The following is a 9,122-nucleotide window of genomic DNA, read 5'->3' on the forward strand; positions in this document are numbered from 1 at the left end:
AGTAAAAGCATTTGAGAAAATATTTATTGCCCATCCCATTCCGACGCTGCATCGCAAGCAGATTCCGTCCCCGTAGTTATTGCTTCTCTGAAACGTCTTCCTATGCAAGCTCATCAGACCTTTCCCATTTTCTTTTTATACTTCCAAGTAGACTAGACCGTCGGCTTTTCTTTATAATAATTCATGACTTTTTTATTTCTCGGGTGAGAAATTCATCTGCCATTTGTTTTAAAAAATGCTTAAAGATGGTTTGAGGTAGTTGCCTCAGGACTCCCTCTTAGTGCAGTGTTCCAAAGAAAGCGTGATGCTACAGTCCGAATGAAACAGTTCTGTGTGGCTTACACAGCCCTACTATCTTTATGGAAGGGGTAAGCAGGAGGTTTCAGGGAAAAAACACGGGACTGCAAATCAGAGGACCTGGGTTCTAATCTCAGTCCTGCTACTTCTCTGCTATGTGACCTCAGGCAAGTCATTTCACTCTCTGTGCCTTGGTTTCCTAAATTGTAAAAGGGGGATTAAAAACCTTTTCTCCCTCCTACTTAGACTATGAGCCCCATGTGGGATAGGCACTATATCCAACATGATCAACTTGCATCTACTCTAGCTCTTAGAACAGAGCTTAATGCCTAGTAAGCGCTTAACAGATGCCATTAAAACAAAGTTGCACCAGTTCTTCCCCATTTCTGACGACAGAGCCACAAGGGGAAAATTCGGCTGAAAAGAAACAGAAATCTGAGATGGAAAAGCTCTTTCCCACACCTCTCTCTTCTCGTAATCAAGAACTCCCAGAATAATGGAAATATAACAAACCTTTGGAACTCCCCTTCCTTCCTCTCACCAATCAGTGGCATTTTGAGTGTCTACTGTGTGCAGAGCATTGTACTGTGCTGGGGAAAGTACACTACAACAGAGGTGTTAGACACATTCCCTGCCCACAACGAGGTTAGAGTCTAAAACCATCATTGTTCTGACTCGCAAAACGAGGAAGTAGACAATGAATCTAGGCAGTCATTATTAATTATGAGTAATAATAGTTATAATCATCATCATCATAACAATAATTGTGATACTTGTAGATTGTAAGCTCCCTGTGGAGGGGATCATGACTTCCAACTCTTATTTCATTGTACTTTCCCAAACACTTAATACAATGCTCTGCACACAGTAAGTGCTCAATAAATTCTATTGATTGATTTGGTAAGCCATTACTATATGACAAGCACTGTGCTAAGCACCAGATAATTGGCCTAAGGTGTAGAAATAACTGGTATTTAATCTCCATTTTACGGAAGAGGAAACAGGTACAGAGAAGTCCAGTCACCTGTCCCAGATGGAAGGGGATTAGAACCCAGGTTTCCCGACACCCAAGGCTATGCTCTTTCAACTAGGCCACGCTGCTTCTTCTGAAACATGGAACGGGGCAGGGAGGAGAAATGACGATGACTCTGAGTGGGAAATTCTTAGAAACCTGCAAGTTTTTTTTTTTTTTGCCATTAATGGGAGTCTCATCTTCATGTTCAGGCTTGCAGTTGATAACATACTGCTTTGCTAAGTCAAAATACCTCAGAACTCGTCAATAGCTCTGAAGTTTCTCTTAGAGTTCCTTTTGCAGCACCCTGCCACTTCAGTTCAGCCTCCCATTCAACGAGAAATGGAGAAAGTCATTTGTTGCTCTACTTCCCTAATAAACCACCATGTCGTAGGCTAAGGGGCTGCAGAAAATTACTTAAGGCACTTTCCCCACTCCAGGAGCTGGAAAGTTGCCTATTCGTTGCCCTTTTCCCATAAGAGCCTGCAGTATTGGAGACCACCCAGCTTGTCATATGAACCCCAGGCACTGGGCAGTTCCAGACTCACCCCTACAATCTCATGGAAAGATCTTAATTTGTTCTGTTCCAAATTTTTGGACAAAACAAAAAGTATGATTGACTTATCACCCTATTGATCCCTATACATATTTTCACATGAAAAAAAACACCCCACAAAATGATGTGAAATCTATCTGCTTGAAGACTGGTTAAAATTAAAATAATTATTGCTACATGTGGAGCTGTCGAATGTGTTTTATATGCATTTGCTGGATGTTTAGTATAGATGGACCACAATTCCAAAGACAATGGGCTGTTGAAAGTGAAGTAATCCCCCTCTTTGCCCAAATAATGCTTTTATCAGGAGAAAAAGATTCAAACTTTAAAGAAAGGAGATGTAGAGAATAATGGGAACTCTCTGATTGCACTATTTCCATAAATCCTTCTGACCCCTTTACTTAGGAAACTGTTATATTCAAGGATTAGTATAGCGCAGTGGGTAGAGCACAGGCCTGGAAGTTAGAAGGTCATGGGTTCTAATCCCAGCTTCGCCAACTGTCTGCTGTGGGACCTTCGGCAAGTCCTTTCGGTTCTCTGTGCCTCAGTTATCTCTTCTGTAGAATGGGGATTGAGACTGTGAGCTCATGTGGGACTGATTAGACTGCATCCAACCCAGCTCTTATTACAGTGTCTAGCATACAGCGAGCGCTTAATAAATGCCACAATCATCATTGGTAACCCTGCCTGGACTAACACTATATGAATATGACATTTTATTCATTATGGGTTTCTCCTTGTCATTAGTGTTGCCTTAACAAGGGGTCTGAATTATAAGCAAAAACTCTATAATATGTGAGTTTAATTCACTACTCTTGTGATCACTACAGATTTTAAACAGTTTCTAGTTGGATAAACATTTCACGATAGGTATTTTTGACTTGATAGTCTATGCTAAGTAGGCAGTTGAAAATACTTCTATAAATCCAATCATCCAAACAAGAGCTATCTATTATAATATGAGGTGATAGGCAATCAGTAACTCCACTCCATGTCTAAGGAGTTTCTGACCACGTACAATCAATCAATAGCATTTACTGAGCCCTTACTGTACGCAGTGCACTTGGGAAACTACAATGCAACAGCGTTAGTAGACACATTTTCCCTGCCCACAAAGAGCTTACAGTCTAGAGAGTGAGACAGACGTTAAAGGAAATTAAAGAAAGATTTATCAAAAACATTTTTCTGCTAAAATGAAAGTGTAATTTTGGGGGGTATCGTTCTCCATTTTGTCACAATATAGGAACAACTCTGTAGAAGGCAGAGTTTATTTAAAATTCATATTAAGATCAGGCATGAAAGTGGATGGTCAGAATGATAATAATGATTTTTAATAATATATATTATCATTCTGACCATCCACTTTCATGCCTGACTTTAACCTGACTCATAGAAAGCCTTAACAAATGCCGTAATTATTATCATGACATTTGTTAAGTCCTAACTATGTGTCAAGCAGAATTCTAAGTTCTGGGGTAGATACAACTTCATCAGTTTGGACACAATCCCTGTCCCACATGGGGTCACAGTCCAAGTAGGGCGGAAGAACAGATACTGAAACCCCATTTTACAGATGAAGAAACAGACACATAGAGGTTGAGTGATTTGCCAGCATCAGAATCCATGACTTCTGACTCCGAAAGCCCGTACTCTTGCTCTATTAGACCACACTGCTCTGTGCACTGCTTGTGAATTAAGTGGCTGAAGAGTTACTTTCCTGTTAATCAGATTAATGTTGTAAGGATTATGGCCGGCATAAAGCTACTATTATGGGAGAAAGCCTGTTTCTTGACTTCCCAGAAAATAAATAGCAAGAGGAGCCCTGTTACCTTTCTGCTGTGTGAGCATGGGCAAGTCAATGAACTTTTCTGTGCCTAAGTTTCCTCATTCGTAAAATGGCGATTCAGAACCTGTCGTCCCTCTTACTTTTTTTTAAAATAGTGTGTGTTAAGTGCTTACTATGTGCCAGGCACTATACTAAGCACTGGGGTAGATAAAAGCCAATCCGATTGGACACAATCCCTGTCCCGCATGGGGCTCAGGGTCTTAATCCCCATGTTAAAGATGAGGTAACTGAGGCACAGAGAAGTTAAGTGACATGCCCAAGGTCACAAAGCAGACAAGTGTTGGAGGCCGAATTCAAACCCAGGTCCACCTGACTCCCAGGCCCCTGCTCTATCCACTAGGCCTCGCTGGTTTCCCCGACTCATCCATTACTCTTCCTCTGCTTTACGGAGCAGAGAAATTCGAATGGCTACCGATCATACGCAGCAGAATTGGAGGAGGATCGGCCAGTGGGCTTCTTTGTCAATGTCAGCATACGCTTGCTTCTTGTGAGTTGTGCATGTGGGGCGCTCATTTTGGAAAGGTGTATCTCGAACATCATCTTCCCAATGTCCCAAGGGATAGTCTTTTATTGGTAGGAGGTGCATGACTGGAGTCGTACATCCCTGGGGATGGCAGCGGGGGCCAGGGCTGCAGCCCCTAAGACCCCAGCATCGATCCAACTGTGAAGCCAGAAACAGCGTCCCACTGCCATTGGATCCCCCTTCTCTAGCTGGTCTCCTGCCACTGTACTCAGTTCCCGGAAGGCTCGGGAATTATAAATCCCAGAAACGCTCTACACATAAAGAATCCTCCCCATGCCCCCGCCCCCCACCACACACTTAGATGGGAAGAGAGACCTATAGCACAGAATCTAGGCCACAGAATCCTAGTGCTGTATCTTGTCCTGGCCGTTGGATTCTGAGCTCTCTAGAGAAATGTGTGTGCAGGAAATAGAGGTCAAAACGAACATAATTGCAAATCCCTCCGCTCCCTCCCCCTTTCCCTCTGCTCCTCCCCACTCTCCCTTCCCCTCCGCACTGTGCTCATTTGTATATATTTTTATTACTCTATTTATTTTGTTAATGAGGCGTACATCCCCTCGATTCTATTTATCGTGATTATGTTGTCTTGTTTTTGTCCGTCTGTCTCCCCCGATTAGACTGTAAGCTCATCATTGGGCAGGGATTGTCTCTATCTGTTGCCGAATTGTACATTCCAAGCGCTTAGTAAAGTGCTCTGCACATAGTAAGTGCTCAATAAATACTATTGAGTGAATGAACATCAACAGCAGCCCACCAAAGAGAATCTTGATGTGTTCTCAGCGATGAAGGGCATGTCGGTCTTTGAGGCATGATATTTCAGACACACCCATACACATGAATTAAGTTCCCCATTGGTAGCATCATCTCCAACCATTAAAAGAACCCTATATATCTTTATAATTATTAGCTGTCCTCTTCTGCAGTTCTGAGTTTTTACTTGGCTAGCCTGAAGAGAACTAGGATACAAAAAGTCAGCTGTTTTTATGATTTACAAAATGTTCACCATTTTTCAAACATTTTGGATCAACAAGGTCCAATATATATTTTGTAAGATGCTTTCCCTTGAATTTAACCTCATGTGTTTCCAAGAAAATTTAATTCTTGTCTTACCAGCTCTTATGCTTAAATCATAAAAATGTTTGGTAAGACATTTTATGGTCAACAAACCTTTGGAGATTTTTGTGAGACTGAGGTTTTTTTCTATTGAAATAGTAAATCATATTTTTTCCAGTCGTGAAATGAAATCTGAGCCCCATCACGGCTCAGGTTCAAAACTTAAAAGCCACAAGGCTCAATTTGACTGAAACGTGGAAAAATATTTTCTTCTTTTCCTGGAAAATATTTGCAAGATAGGTGTTCTTAGAGTGCTCCTAACCTGAGCCAAAATCAGAATATATAAAATGTGGACATACTTCACACTGAGAAACCTTTACCTACTATTGCACTCTCATTTTGTGGGCTTGAAGAAAATAATCCTTTGGTATTTTGTCTGTATTTTTATTCATTTTTGCAGTACTAGTAGTAGTAATATTAAGCACTTACTGTTCATTTTTTTAATCTCTCCTTTCTCTGCTCAGAATTTAAACATTCATCAATTCCCGAAGTTCAAATTGAAGCAGCGTGGCCAAGGGTCTTGGGGTCAGCAGACCTCTATTCTAATCCTGGCTCCTCCACATGTCTGCTGTGTGACTTTGGACAAGTCACCTAACTTCTCTGTGCCTCAGTTACCTCATCTCTAAAATGGGGATTAAGACTGTGAGTCCCATAAGACATGGAATGTGTCCAACCTGGTATTTACCCCAGTGCCTAGTACAGTATCTGGCACATAGTAAGCACTTAATAAATACCATACAAGGAAAAGCTTTGATCCATTGCTCATTCCTTCAATCAGCATCTACTGATTACTTTGTGCAATATTGTACAGTACTAAGTGCTTCAGCGCTTAGAACAGTGCTTGACACATAGTAAGCCCTTAAATACCATCATTTTTAAGTGCTTGGGTGAGTTCGGTAGAAATTAGCGTACATATGATCCCTGCCCTCAAGGTGTTTACAGTCTAGAGAGAGTGGTGTAGGGAGAGGTAGTCATCTAAATGAATTAAAGAAGGGAGGAAGTAAGAATATTAAGCACATCAGCGCTTTGGAGTAGGGGAATATGTGGCCAATCGGGTTTGTGAGTAATTAGGTGTTTAGGGGGGGTGTCTGGGATGAAGTGGCAGTTGGGGAATATAAAATGGAGAGATTACAAATTAATCAGGGTGGACCTCTGGAAGAGATGTAATTGCAGCAGGGCTTAAAAAATGGGGAGAGAGGTACTCTGTCAGATAAGAAGGTAGGTCCAGGCAGTTAGGATGTTGTAAGTAATAAGTAAGCTATGGGAGAGACAAGAATGAAGCCCAGTGATTAGATCAACTTGAGTGGAATAACAACTTTGGTATTTTCATTCATTCATTCATTCAATAGTATTTATTGAGCACTTACTATGTGCAGAGAGCACTGTACTAAGCGCTTGGAATGTACAAATCGGTAACAGATAGAGACAGTCCCTGCCCTTTGACGGGCTTACGGTCTAATTGGGGGAGACTATGTGCCAAGCACTGTCCTAAGTTCCCGGGCTGGGATACAAGCAAATTGGGTTGGACACATTCCCTGTCCCACATGGGGCTCTCAGTCTCAATCCCTAATTAGAGATGAGGTAACTGAGGCACAGGGAAGTGAAGTGACTTGCCCAAGGTCACACAGCAGAGAAGCGGCAGAGCCAGGATTAGAACCCCTTCTGACTCCCAGGCCCCTGCTCTAGCCACTACACCACGCTGCTGTGTTAGCTGAGGTGGAGCAAGAGAAGAGACTGGATGAGAGAGAGAGATGATGATGAGTGCTTTATAAACAACAGTCAGGATTTTGCTTGATGTGGAGAGGACTGGCCAACCATTAGAGGCTTGTGAGATACAGGGAGACATATGCAAAATGATCTTTTAGAAAAATGATCGGGGTAGAGAGAGAACTATGGATTGGAAAAGGGAGAAGCTGGAATCAGGAAGATCAGCAAAGAGGATGATGCAGTAGTCAAGCTAACAAATGTCTGGACCAATATGGTGAGCTTTTGGATAGAAAGGAAGGGGTAGGTTCCTGAAAATGCTGTGGAAGAAAAACTGACAGGATTTAACAATCGTCTAAATATGGGGATTGAAAGGGAAGAGGGAGTCAAAGATCACAGCAAGGTCGCTGGCTTGAGAGACAGGGTGGATGGGACGTTGTCAAATGCAATGGGAACGTTAGGAGGAAGACGAGAGAAGATGCGACGAAAGATGACAAGTTCAATTTTGGACATTTTGAGCTTGAGGTGCCCGTGGGGTATTTCTGTACAGATGTCTTGGAGGCTGGAGAAAATATGAGATTGCAGGGAAGGAGAGAGATAGATTTAAAAGTGATCCACATAGAGCTTCCCAAGAGAGTGAGTATAAATTAAGATGAGAAGGAGGACAGTTGGACAGTACAGAGGGAGCCAAGAAGGGCTTTCTTTTTGAGGACAGCAAAGATAAAAATGTGCTTGAAAATGGAGGGGAAGGAGTCATGGAGTAACTGGTTGAAGAAGTAGTCATATAGGGAAAAAGAGAGGGCACAAGTGTGTAGGAAATAGGGAGGGATTCAGAGGGGCAAATGGAGGAGGGAGATTTTGAAAGTAGGCAGCAGATCAATCTCATTAGGTTACCAAGGATGAGACTGTGGATGCCAAGATGGGAGGAAGTTGGGGAGGTGACAGATTTGAGGAGCTCATGTCTGATATCGACGGTTTTGTCAACAAAGTAGTTGGCAGTCATCGAAGGTGAGAGGTGAGGAGAAGGGCCACTGGAGGTTTTACGAAAGTTCAAGGACTGGAAGAGTTGGCAGGGTAAGGGAAATGGAAGTCAGGGAATGGGGAGAAGTAATGAAACAGAATTTGCTGTGCATGCATTCTTCACTTTTTAGGCAGACATTCTTTAGCTTGAATTACCAAGAGAATTAAGGGCAAAGTGAATTTTTTGAGTGAATTTGGACATAGAAAGCCTGCTTCCCATTCTTTATTGCTACCACCCTGCTTTCCTCTGTTTTATTTCTCAGGAATGGAATCATACTGGGCAATAGTCTGTCTAGATCGCAGAGATCAGAGAAGACATTGTTACATCACTATCACAAGATCATCATCACTGACCAAGATGCTGTCATCCAGCGGTAGTTCCATTACTGCTTCCCATTTCACTGGAAAAAGATCACTATACAAAAGCCCCTAAATTTAGTACACCATTTTTTTCTTATTAATAGTAAGAGAAACATTTGCTTGAAATCAAAAATGCACAAGGTTCTGGAGAAAAAAATGGAATTAGGTGAGACCAGCGGTTTTACAACCTTTTGTACTCTACAGCCCTTTTGCTATGTTAGTTCAGATGTGGTTTCATAAAATAATAGAAGAGAAAACGAGATTGGTTTTCCTTCTCTTTGGGCCTCTGGAATTTTGAGAGAATGCTGCCAACTAATATGTGGGTTATAAAGTTCTGCTTATTTACTCTTAGATGGAACACTATTACTACTGAAATTTTTAAGTACAGCTTTGAGGGAAATAAAGTTTTCACTGACATAATGTGAAAAATATTGGAGCAAGATTACACAGAATCTCTGACTCATGAAAATACTCTGTGCCTCACTGTAAACCATATACATTCTGTGGGCCCAAAGTTCTCGTGGGAGTTAAGGGAAGCAGAGGATGCAGAGATCCATACAAGGTTCTTGAATGTTAGGTTTGCTTTGGGATCTCTGATTTAACTCACAGATGTGTAAAATAGCTTGTAGCCAGATCAGAGAACAGCAATTTAACCCAGTTGGTGCCGGCTTTAAATTAGACTCAAACCTTC

Source organism: Ornithorhynchus anatinus, chromosome 12 (genome assembly GCF_004115215.2).
Source record: "Ornithorhynchus anatinus isolate Pmale09 chromosome 12, mOrnAna1.pri.v4, whole genome shotgun sequence".
NCBI classification, from domain to species: Eukaryota; Metazoa; Chordata; class Mammalia; order Monotremata; family Ornithorhynchidae; genus Ornithorhynchus; species Ornithorhynchus anatinus.